Source organism: Panthera uncia (genome assembly GCF_023721935.1).
Source record: "Panthera uncia isolate 11264 chromosome C1 unlocalized genomic scaffold, Puncia_PCG_1.0 HiC_scaffold_4, whole genome shotgun sequence".
NCBI lineage: Eukaryota > Metazoa > Chordata > Mammalia > Carnivora > Felidae > Panthera > Panthera uncia.
This window is the reverse complement of record NW_026057585.1, coordinates 8,035,550-8,047,786: the sequence shown is the minus strand read 5'-3', so window position 1 is coordinate 8,047,786 and position 12,237 is coordinate 8,035,550. Positions and strand designations below refer to the sequence as shown.

General features: G+C 48.5%; 1 protein-coding gene across 1 annotated transcript in view; it reads right to left on the bottom strand.

Annotated features, from left to right (window-relative positions):
• NGF (nerve growth factor) overlaps positions 1–12,237 on the bottom strand; it is a 53,124-nt gene that overhangs the window by 1,829 nt on the left and 39,058 nt on the right. The window contains exon 2 of the mRNA XM_049616497.1: positions 6,227–6,350. The gene's annotated coding sequence lies outside the window, so the exon portion shown is untranslated. The remainder of the gene's footprint in view (positions 1–6,226; positions 6,351–12,237) is intronic.

The following is a 12,237-nucleotide window of genomic DNA, read 5'->3' as shown; positions in this document are numbered from 1 at the left end:
TCCCTTCCCTTCCCTTCCCTTCCTTTCCTTTCCTTTCCTTTCCTTTCCTTTCTTCCCTCCCTTTCCTTTCCTTTCCTTTCCTTTCCTTTCCTTTCCTTTCTCTTCCCTCCCTTCCCTTCTCTTCTCTTCCCTTTCCTTTCCTTTCTTTCCTCCCTTTCCTTTCCTTTCCTTTCCTTTTTCTTTCCTCCCTTCCCTTCCCTTTATTTCCCTTTCCTTTCCTTTCCTTTCCTTTCCTTTCCTTTCCTTTTTCTTACCTCCCTTCCCTTCCCTTCCCTTTCTTTCCTCCCTTCCCTTTCACTTCCTTCCTTCTCACTTTCTCTTTCATTCTTAAACATGCCTTTTCTTTTTATTATTTACTTTTATGTGAGTATAGACCAAATGGCAGAAATCCATCTGTCCCCAAGAGGCAGTACTAGCCTCCCCTAGAGCCTGGGCCAGATAGGGCTCCACACTGCAGTCGAGTGACCACCCCCAGGCAGCTAACTGTGGAGTTACCTCTGCTCTTGAACTCACTTCTGGTGGGGTCCTAGTCACACCTGCAGATGTATATCAAGTGTCACCCCCTCTCTTGGTAGGGTTAGAGGCATCCCCTGGAGAGGGTGCTCAAACTTCCTATTCCATCCCTTCCCCCCACTCCTCCCCACTCCCACAGGTCATTCTGTGACCTGCCCTCTTTTCCAGCCTGCCTGCCACAGACACCACCTTCTCCTTGAGGCTCCTCAGATCACCCTAGGAAAAGTGATCTCTTTCCACGCTCAACTGCTGAAGTGCGTGTGCACACGGGTGTGTTCTCTCCTACTAAATCAGTGCAATGACAGGAACTCTGCATCGGATCTGGGGTTAGAAAGCCTTGTGTGGATTCCAAACTGGTTAGCAAAGGGGAAGTCATTTAATCTTTCCGAGCCTTAGTTTCCTCGGAAAAAAAAGCTAAAAAAGCTAAAAAAGCAGGCAAAAACTACGATTTCACAGGGTTGTCATGAGGACTGATAGGTGCCCACACACCTCCTTAGTCCAGGGACCTGCCAATGTCCTGTGGTCAAGGACTTTGTCTTCTTCAGTCACACTGCTGCTCGTTCACTCTCCAAGCCTACTCCATTCACGTCTTTTCATAGCACTGACTACCCCGATTGGGCTGTTTTTCAAGCCCAGTGATTTGAGCCCGTCTCCCCACTGGCTGCAAGGACCTGGAGCGCAGAGCCGCGTCTCCTCCACACGCACTAGTCACTCCATCCCTCGGTGTGCACCTCTCTGATCTTCCATGATGGCTTGTGCGTAGCCCTCTCACCTCTCCTCGCGCTGTGGGCAATCATGAACATGTCTGTCTCATAAGAGCACTTCAGACGGTGTGCCATTTGAAGTTAAGTATCTCGGGGACCATGCGTAGTTCTGGCACACAACAAATAAAAGGAAAATGAATGGAAGAGTGAATGGGGATGGCCCGAGAGGCTCACTGCCTGCCTTCTCTTCGCTGCGGTGCACGCCTCCTTTTGGATTTTGTGGCTATGGCTATGTGCTGCGTTCCTAATCTGTTTTCAAAGGGATGCATTCTTCTCCTCAACTGTGCTTTATTTCAGCTGGCAACAGGCAGCTCTTTGGTGAGATACCAAGAAAACCACCAAATTCTTTTCTCTTGGGTTACTTAGGAAAACATCGGTGTTTCCTCCAGGCCTCCAGCCGGCCACGCAGAGCCGGGCTTCTGACCGCCGCTGGTTCTGCCGGCTAATGGTGTGATAGTCCAGCCAACGGCCACAATCATTTGTTGGTAGCTAAGTCAAACCCCTTCGTGGGCTCCTTTCCTTTCTTCTCAACACACGGTGGCTCTCCTCAGGCAAGAAGGAGAAGAAAGGAAACCGAAATTCATCCCTTTGTAACCAAATTAGTAACACTTAGAATTTGGTTGGGGAAATGGGAAAAAATAACCACTAAGAGTTAGGGTTTTGACGGTAATAAGGGACCTACAGCTCCCTCTCTCCCATGACCACAGGTCCCCACCCACTCCTACAGTCTCCCCTTTGGTAAGCTCATCCTCTTGTAAGAGTCCCGTCTTCTGTGGGGCTGACGCCCATACCGGGACCTCTAGCCTAACTGCTCGTTTGAAAGCCAGTTCCGAACCTCCAGCTTCCTCGTGAGCAAATTTCCACGGATACTGACATTTAAAAAAAATTTTTTTTTAACATTTGTTTTTTGAGCGACAGAAAGAGACATAGCATGAGCGGGAGAGGGGCAGAGAAAGAGAGTCACAGACTCCAAAGCAGGCTCTAGGCCCCGAGCTGTCAGCACAGAGCCCAACGCGGGGCTCGAACTCATGAACCGTGAGCTAATGACCAGAGCTGAAGTAGGACATTCAACGAACTGAGCCACCCAGGCGCCCCGGATACTGACATTTTAAATGCAAGGCATCCCAAGCAAAAACCTTCACACCCATACTCCTCATTAGGACAATCATTCCCTGCCCCTGGCTTTACTCAACAACAGGAGCTCCATTTTGGACCACTTGATGGTTTATGATGGAGTTCCACAGCTGCTATCTCTTGTGAACATCTCCCCCCATACTGCTAAATGTGTTTCCCCAACCTCTTCCTATTTCCATCACTGGAACCACCATCCCTTTGTTCACCAGCTCCAAAACTCCACTCTTCGTTGGCCTCAGCTCCTTCCTCCTGGCCTCCCCTCCAGCCCTTTGTCTTCTGCTTCCGTAGCATCTCTTGAAATTCTGTTTTATTCTCACCTCTCTGTTCCTAGTTCAGGTCACAGAACAGTCTCCCAACTGATGTCCTGGACCCCACCTCTCTTCTTCCAGTTCCTCCTGTCCCTGGCCACCCGATTCAACCTCTTTAGCACCACTCTGATCCCATCACCCTGCTCAGAGGGTCCAGGGGTGAGCAATTGTCTAGGGAGCCAGGAACCCATCAGACCCTGCCCTCCTTCTACTCCCCTCCCATATATTTTTTTAATGTTAATTTATCTTTGAGAGAGAGAGAATGAGAGAGAGCAGGGGAGGGGCAGAGAGAGAGGGAGACACAGAATCAGAAAGCAGGCTCCAGGCTCCGAGCTGTCAGCAGAGAGCCTGATGCGGACCTCGAACTCACAAGCCGTGAGATTTGACTGAGCCACCCAGGTGCCCCTCCCCTCCCATATTTTGCATTCCAGGCAAACAGAACTCTTGTCGCAGTGCCTGCCCTGCGCTTTCCCACCATTGCCCTTGGTTCAGACTCTTCTCTGCCAGGCATACTCCCTCACGCCCTCCCTGTGCCTTTCCTGTTCCCCACCTTTGCTGGTTGGAGTCCTGCCTGTCACCTTTTAACACCCGACTTAAATACCACCTCCCCTGGGGACCTTTTTCTATTTCTAAAGAGATAAACTCTCTCCCTTCTCCACCTCTGTAGAGTATTTCTTTCACGCTGTCTTAGGGCCATTGCATTCTCGTATCCTCCCACCTACAGGCAAACTCCCCGGAGGCCGAAAGGCCTCCTGTTCACCTTTGGTGCATCCAGGTGGCCTCTAAGAATCAGCGAGTGTGTGGACAAGTCTCCTTGCTTCTGTGTTCTTTCATTTCTCCACGTGACTGCTGATGCTTAAGGCATCTTCCAACTCCGACATTCTTCGAGTTTAAGCAACCATAAAGGTTGCTGCGCTGCCTAGCACTCTGCAGGCTCAACTGAATTGACTTCACAAAGTTCATAAAGTCAAATTTTACTTCTCAATTCGCTGTCAGGATAACCCGTGGTAGCTGATGGCATTTAATCACCGTAAAGATTTGCACCAGGGACAGATTGTTTCATTAAGATTTGAAAACGTTGCAAATATGTTCTCACATTTGGGCTCTAGATTAAAAGTTGGTTTTTTTTTTTTTTTTAATTGGATCACTCATCATAGCATGCCCCTATACCATAATCTTTTAAAAATTTTTATTCATTTTTAAAAAATATTTAAAATACACTTCCTAGCTTTTCTTTTTTCTGAGTGAGAATATTGCCATGCTTGACATTATCTCATAATGCAGTGACAATATCAAATATCTGTATTTTTATTTATTTATTTTTATTATGCTTTTTAATTTTTTTTTAACGTTTAATTATTTTTGAGACAGAGAGAGACAGAGCATGAACAGGGGAGGGGCAGAGAGAGAGGGAGACACAGAATCCGAAACGGGCTCCAGGCTCTGAGCTGTCAGCACAGAGCCCGACGCGGGGCTCGAACTCACAGACCGCGAGATCATAACCTGAGCCGAAGTCGGACGTTTAACTGACTGAGCCACCCAGGCGCCCCATGCTTTTTAATTTTAATTCCAGCAAGCACACAGTGCTGTATTAATTCCAGGTGTACAATACAGGGATTCAACAATTCTATACATCGTGACCAGTGTGTTCTTCAATCCCCATCACCTCTTTCTTTTTAAATTAAACAAGTCTTGGGGTGCCTGGGTGGTTCTGTTGGTTAAGCACCTGACTCTTGGTTTTGGCTCAGGTCATGATCTCACAGTTCTTAAGTTTGAGCCCCACGTCAGGCTCTGCGCTGACAGTGTAACACTTGCTTGGGATTTTCTCTCTCTCTCTCTCTTTGCCCCTCCCCTGTACACGCGTGCTCTCTCTCTCTCTCTCTCAAAATAAATAAATAAACTTAAAAAATAAGTTAAAGAAGTTTTTCTTTTTAAAAGCCATCAATGGATAGAGAAAAAAAGAAGAAATGAGTGCTATGTCTATTCCAGTGGTGCCAGTGGGTCAAGGGTCATTTTCGCTGTCCACTTGGCCTTGCTCTAAATGTAAACATGCAGCTGACTTCAGCTGTGAAGACTGGGACGCCCCCAGTTGTCAGGGCCTGTGTGGAGTGCGAGAGGCATCCTGCGGCTCCTCAGCTCCCCGGGGAGGTACCCCTGAGGCCGCAGCAGAGAAAAGCCTTGACAGGATAGAGCCCAGTGAGCGCCTCTGTGGGCATCTCCCAGGGGGAGGCTTGGACTGGAAGGGGCATTCCAAGATGATCAAGTCCAGAGGTTCGGGGCATCGAAGCACCTGGCGGGTCTGCCAAACAGCAGACTGCTGGGCCCCACTCCCAGAGTTTCTGACTCAGCAGGTCTAGCGTGGGGCCCGAGAATCTACGTTTCTGACAAGCTCCCAGGTGATAGTGTTGCAGCAGCTCCGGGGGCTGCATTTTGAGAACCACGGGTCCAGTCCGATCCTTGAACTTGACGGAGGAGAGACATGGGTGTCGGGAGGCTGCGGGGGGGGGGGGGGGGGGGCGGGTCTGAGTGGCTTGGGACTCTGCAGCTGAGTGGCAGGCTCTGCCTGTGGGCACTTGGCGCTGCTCAGCCCCAGCACCTTCCAGAGGAGAGAGCCCTGAGGGGGCATGCAGGCCATAACTGATGGCGGCGCCTTCCCAATCACCGACATCAAAATGAAAATTCCGTTCAACAGACGGTAAGTTTTGCCTTCCTTGCGCCACAAACCTGGACACTGGGGAACCCCTGGATAGTCAATTATTTTTACATTTGGCTTATCAGGTTTCCGGGCATCAGGCAGATTTGGTCCAAGAGCACTTAAAGTGCCCATGATAGAAATATGCCTCCAGAAAGCACTCGCAGGTACCTATGGCTTTCCTGGGACCAGAACCTGCTGGTCTGAATTCTTAGACACACATCCTTAAATGAAGGAGGTGAGATCATAACGATCATCATTAGCATTTATGGGGCACAAGTATCTCCTTAACCATCACAACAAGCCCGGGAGGAGGCCTTATTCTTCCTGTCGTACAGAGTAGACACAGACGCAGGAGAAGGAACGCGATGTGGCCGCACACCCGGTAGGAGCGGAACTCAGAGCTGGCCTCTGTTCCCAGACCTGGAGCTCCATGGCCAAGAGCATGACCGTGATCAAGGACATTTCGTCTCACAGGGTTGCCAGTGCAGACAGACCAGGAACCGTGTGGAGGGTCTGACTGATGTTCTCTGTCTGTCTATTCGAGGCCCTGTGTTCTGCTATTTCAGGGGTGGGCAGCTCAGACTCTCAACATGTTCCTGGAAGCCGTGGGGCCAGACTGAGAGCCCAGGGGAATTTCTCTTCCAGTCGGACTAGGAGGGCCACATGTGTTGGATCACTAGGACCCACCCCAGGCTTCTGCTAGTTAGCAGTTAGATGTGACTTCCCTTCTTCAGCCTGGGGCACATTTCCAGCTGTCCTGGATGCTCCAGAGCCAGGAGCCTTGGCGAGGCAGAAGCCCCTCAGGCGCTTACCTCAGTGTGGCCAGGACAGAAAGCTGCTCCCTTGAAAAAGCCGTTATTGGGCCCGGACGCTGAGCTGAGCTTGGGTCCAGCATGCCATCCAGCCCCCTGGACTGCACGACCACGGGCCAGGACTCTGCAGGAGGAGAGAGCTGGCATTAGATGGGCACTTCACCGTATTCTGCAGCGGGTGGATAGCTGTACCCTAGGCAGGAGGGGAGGGATGTGCCAGCGGGACAAACCCGATTCCCTGAGTTCCAGGACTTTACCAGCATCAGAGCCCAGGCAGGAGAGAGTGTCTGGCTCCCGAAATTGCCACGGGCTGACCTTGCATGGACCTGTGGTGGCACCTGTCTCCCACTCTTGTGCCAAAGCCCTTGGTTTCTGCCTGGATGTAGTCCACAGGTCCCAGTGAGATGCTTGCAGTCCCACACCAGAGTCCTGCTCCAGGAGACCCCTGACCCAGCATCAAAATCGAAATTATTCTGTATATCACACACACATGCAGGTGTAGCAGACCCAACTTTGGACAAGCCTAACTTAAGATAAATTATACAGAAGGAGCACCTGGGTGGCTCCGTTGGTTAAGCGACCAACTTCAGCTCAGGTCATGATCTCATGGTTCAAGCCCCACGTTGGACTCTGTGCTGACAGGTCAGAGCCTGGAGCCTGCTTCTGATTCTGTGTCTCCCTCTCTCTCTGACCCTCCTCCACTTTCTCTCTCTCTCTCTCTCTCTCTGTCTCTATTTATCTCAAAAATAAATAAACATTAATTGCATGGGTCCACTTAAAAAAACAGATAAATTATACAGAAGAAAACATCCTGACAGTTGAGAACAAGTTGGTCCTTTGATAAAGATTCAGAGAAGTTATGGTGGCAAATATGACAATCTTGATAACAGAAAACTCTTATCGAATTAGGTTGTGGCTCTCAGAGAACCAAGCCAAAAGTCAAAATTTATCAATCGGAAGATATACAGATGATACGGTGTGAAAAAAATGCTCTTCAGGTTTAGGTTGTGGTTCCTAGGAACAGTGGAAGGGTTCTATTCTCCTCTCCCTTCTATAAACTTCATACATGTAGGTGCTTCCTTCATTCATTCAACAATATTTCCTGAGCACGTGCTCCATGCCAAGTACTGATCTAGGTGCTGGGGACCCAGCACTGAATAAGACACACAGGTCGCTGCTCCTATGGAGCTCACAGTCTTATGTAAACAAACAAGGTACCTTCTGATTCTTTTCACGTCACGGAAGAAATAAACAAGGCAAGATCACAGAGGGTGACTGACTGCAAGGTGGAATGAGGTCATCCTGTAGACAGGCTGCTCAGTGAAGAGTGCTTGGAGGAAATGGTGTTCAGGTTGAGATCGGAAGGATGAAAAGGAATGAGGGAGAGAACTTGCAAGTCAGAAGGAATGGCAAGTGCAAAGGCTGTGAGGTAGAAGAGGTCAAAGTTGCTGAACATGTAGGGAAATTAAATGGAGAGGCAGAAAGAACCAGGTCTGCAAGGACATAGCTGGAGCTATGGCTTTATCCTAGGGGTAACGGGGAGGGGCAGTGGAGGGCTTTAAGCAAGAGAGTGGCATCACATTTTTAATAAATGAATGAATGAACTATTATGTCCATTGTAGAACTTGTAGGGTTGAGGTACCCCCCCCCAACTAAAAAAAAAAAAATTCAAGAATGACATCTGTAGCTTTCCTGTCTATATTCTCTCCAATTCCCCAACCCCTTTGCCCCATCATGTTTTTTTCCAGTGTGGACCCCACCACTCATCCTCCTTCAACCCCCTCTCATCTTGTACTATAGAAGCAAATGTCAAGGAAGCCATTGAGTTGCTACTCACATAGAGGAGGTGGCACGGGACAGGGGGTTAGAGAGAGCATCTGGAGTGGTTTACCCGCTACTAGATGTCATGAAATTAAGGACCGAGGTGCTTTCATTCCTCTTCCTCACCCACTCAGCTCAAAATATCCTTCTTGCCACAGAAGCACCAGAAAAACCTTCCAATACTCAGTTGGGGTTCAGGTCTAGAGATGGAAATTTACCCAAACGCCCTTTTAAAGGGTTAGATTCCGTGGCAAAGTACACAGTCACGCTCTCTCAGGGTCGGGTTTAGCCCTGGAGGAGCATGACGTGTTCCCAGGGTTAAGAGGTGGGCATTGTGGGGCCTTCCATCGCTCCCAGGAAAGAGGGTCCGGATCCAGTCCACAAATTGTTCAGCTGGCCGTTTGGCCAACACTGACTGACCACTAGTGGATCCCACAGAGCTGCATCTGGGTCCAGTTCCCTCTGATTCCCGGGTAAATCACTTAGTATCCTTAAGCATCTCTGGGCTTCCTTGTCCCGACGGCGAACTGCTGTGATAGCTAAGGTCTCCAGCTCTGATCATCTGTAGTTCTCCGAGGTCAGTTAACATTTTCGGGCCCGTAACCCTCCTGGATTCTTAAGCAATGCTTTCCCCCACCCCAACACTAGAACTCATTTTTTTTTTTCTTTTAATTAAATAAAACTCGCAGGCCCTGTGCCAGCCACTCTGTTAGGTGCTAAGGACACAAAGAAGAATATGACTTAACTTCTAAGAGCAAATAATCTAGAGGTGCGGAAAAGCAAGCATATGAACACGCATTTAAAGCACAGTGTGACAGGTATGATGTGTATGTGACATGATATGGAAACCTTGTGGAAGGAGGAACTTCAGCTTAGGTCACGATCTCACGGTCCATGAATTCGAGCCCCACGTCGGGCTCTGTGCTGACAGCTCAGAGCCTGGAGCCTGCTTTGGATTCTGTGTGTGTGTGTTTCTCTCTGCCCCTCCCCTGCTCATGCTCTCTCTCAAAAATAAATAAAAATTAAAAAAAAAAAATTAGCTGGAGGTTCAACACAGCTCAGGACGGGGTTTCAGGTTGGGTTTAAGAAGCGGTGATGGGCCGTATATATCGGTAGGTGCCTGTGAGCTTGGGGAGCCCACCACAGTGGCTTGCCCACTGACTGTAACTTCCTGTGTGAATGAAAAGGCCTCCACTTTCCACCCAGGGAAGAGTGACTTTCGCTAGAAATATTCTGGATATTCTACCATAAGCCAGGATGGCCTCCAGTTTAGATCTCCATAAAAAATCCCCTAAATTCTAGGCAGAGCTACCTTCTTGGGGATTTTCCCTAGACCTATCACAAAAATTTCCCTGGCCCTGTGGATGCAACCTGGGCCAAGCCACCCTGGTGCACCAGGGTCACCTGCCAATCTCATCTAGATGCCTGAGTGCTATATTTGAGACCCCGTCTCACATCTCCTATGCTTTTGACCTTCTCTCGATCAGCATAGGTATAAGTAGTTTGCTTTTGGAGAGAACAATTCACTGTCAAGAATACTGAAACACTAAATTATTTTTTTTTTTAATTTTTAATGTTTATTTTTGAGAGAAAGGCAGAGCGTGAGAGGGGGAGGGGCAGAGAGAGAGGGAGACACAGAATGAAGCAGGCTCCAGGCTCCGAGCTATCAGCACAGAGCCCGATGCAGGGATCGAACCCACATACCTCAAGATCATGACCTGAGTCATGATGCTTAACCGACTGAGCCACCCAGGCACCCCTAAATGATTTTCACAGAAACTGCTATCATTGTTTTTAGTCTTATGCTAGTGAAGGTTGGGGCTCTAAAATTAAATCTGATTTAAATATCCCCGATTTCTGATGCAAAGATATTAGGGGCAACCAACCCCAGTGCATATCTATTTTAAAATGCTGTCTGTTCTCATGAGGTAATCACTAAATCAGATGGCTCTCACCCTTTTACAAATGCATGAAAATAAAGCCAAGCTCATTGCAGACCCGTGTTCTATTCCTTCTTACAGGGCATGATGGAATGCTCTTGAAGTATAGGGTACTTCTTCTAGACCAGGACAACCCTGGTCTGTCCAGGGCCCCCTGTTTAAAGCAGTGATTCTCAAAGTGGGAGCCATGGTAGTATCAGCAATGTCTTGGAACTTCTTAGACATGCAAATGCTTCGGCCCCATCATAGACCTAGCAATGCTGAGTGAGACCCAGCCATCCGTGTTTTAACCCCTCAGGTGGTCTGTGCACACCTAAGCTTGAGAATCACTGCTTTAGAAGGTCCACTGTGGCCCTCCTCCGTCTGCAATCTCCCCATGGGGTGAGGGAGCCAGGGCCAAGAGAGAGCCAACCCAGAGGAAGTCTACTGCACTGGGCGACCTGCTTGATGGAACTTTCCATATTATAGTCCACGTTATGTCTAGACCATGACCATGACCATGGGGTCCAGAACCCCAGAACAACCAGCCTCGAGTCAGCTAGAATTAGAGGTTCTCCTGAGGACCTCCTGAGGTTTAGCCTATTTGTATGGCTCTCTCTGTTGATGCCTGTGTCAGTGACCCCCTTCACTTTCTTAAGGTCTCGGTGATATTTTGGTCAATTTTAGCCAAGAAGCTTAGAGGAATGCAAACTGTTGAAAACCCAATTAATATACAATTGGAGGAACCCATGCCTCTGCTGGAGAGTTACTGGGGAGTGAGAGGCATAACTATAGCAATTGCAACCTGCTAAATGTCAATCAGCATCCTGCGAAGTTCTCCATGCTCGAACTTTGTGGAAGATGTCATCTACCTCCTAGCTCCCCCATTCTGCTGCCCTCCCCCCACTCCCCAATCCTCTACAGCAGTGACCTTCCACCCAGGCTGAACACTAGAACCACCTGAGGAGGTTTACAAAGTCCTGACACCTGTCCCACCTCCAGAAATTCCAACTTAACTGTTTTTTTTAATGTTTATTTATTTTTTGAGAGAGAGAGAGAGAGAGAGAGACAGCAAGCAGGGGAGGAGCACAGAGAGATGAGGACAGAGTGGGCTCCGCGCTGACAGCAGCAAGCCCGATGCGGGTCTCAAACTCGTGAACCGTGAGATTATGACCTGAGCCAAAGTCAGATGCTTAACCGACTGAGCCACCCAGGCACCCCCCAACTCAACCGTTTTGGAGTGCTGCCTGGGGATCAGTATTTTGTGAAGCTCTCAAGGTGATCCCAAGGAAAAGGGCTGAGAACAACAGTCATACAGGATGAACAGGAAGCTTGACATTGGCTTTGATGAGCTAGCAATTAAGAGAAATTATGAGGAAATTAATATAGCTCAGAAAACGTAAAGTGCAGGTATGGTCACTTTGAGGCAACAAGAATACAGTGTCCAGACTCTCTGGGGGATGTGAACCCCTTCTCACCACCCTCTGCCCTGCCAAGTATCTAGATATAATTGACATATGTGAATTGGAAGGTCTCCTCTTTACTCCTTGCAAGCCACTTAACATGTTGTTTGATGGTTGGAGTTACGGTTAGCTTCTTATTAAGCCCAAGGATTACTTGCTGGCATTTTTAATACCAAAGATTTGGGGATGCTCGACCACAAAGAACTCTTGGACGGTTCCTTGCATGTGCTCGGAAGCAACGGCTGGTCCCAAGAGCAGTTTCTGCCACATCAAAGATGCCAGAGCCCCTGGCATGAACTACAGTCTCCTTTCCCCTAGCTTCCACCTGCCAGAGGCCTGTGTTGGGGAAACTCACGGGGGATGTTGGGCATTAAGAACATGTAGTTGCGGGCATGATAATAATCACTGTTGGTGCTCTCTCTGTGATTGTCATCATTATGACTGTTCTCCCTTGATTCTCTCCTTTTCTCTGGTGGTTCTTGCTCTAAGCCTGCACACAAAAAGGAAATTTGGAGTCTTTCGCGTTGTAAGTCTGTTTTCCTAATTTTTAGCCTAATCAGAAATTTTCTAGTATGGAATACAACCATGAGGTTTGCTGACTAAGAGTTCTTGTTTGGGTGGCGGTGGGGAGGGGATTCAATTTGACCATTTAGAGATGATTTGATGTGTTTTAACTATTTAGTGGTTTTGGCAAGTCCAATAGGAAAATCGTACATCTGGCACCAAGGACTTAGGAAGACGTTAAAGTTCAGCAAAACTGCTATTCTTTTTGACTGGAAGTATTCAATGCTAACAATTCTAAAGAGTC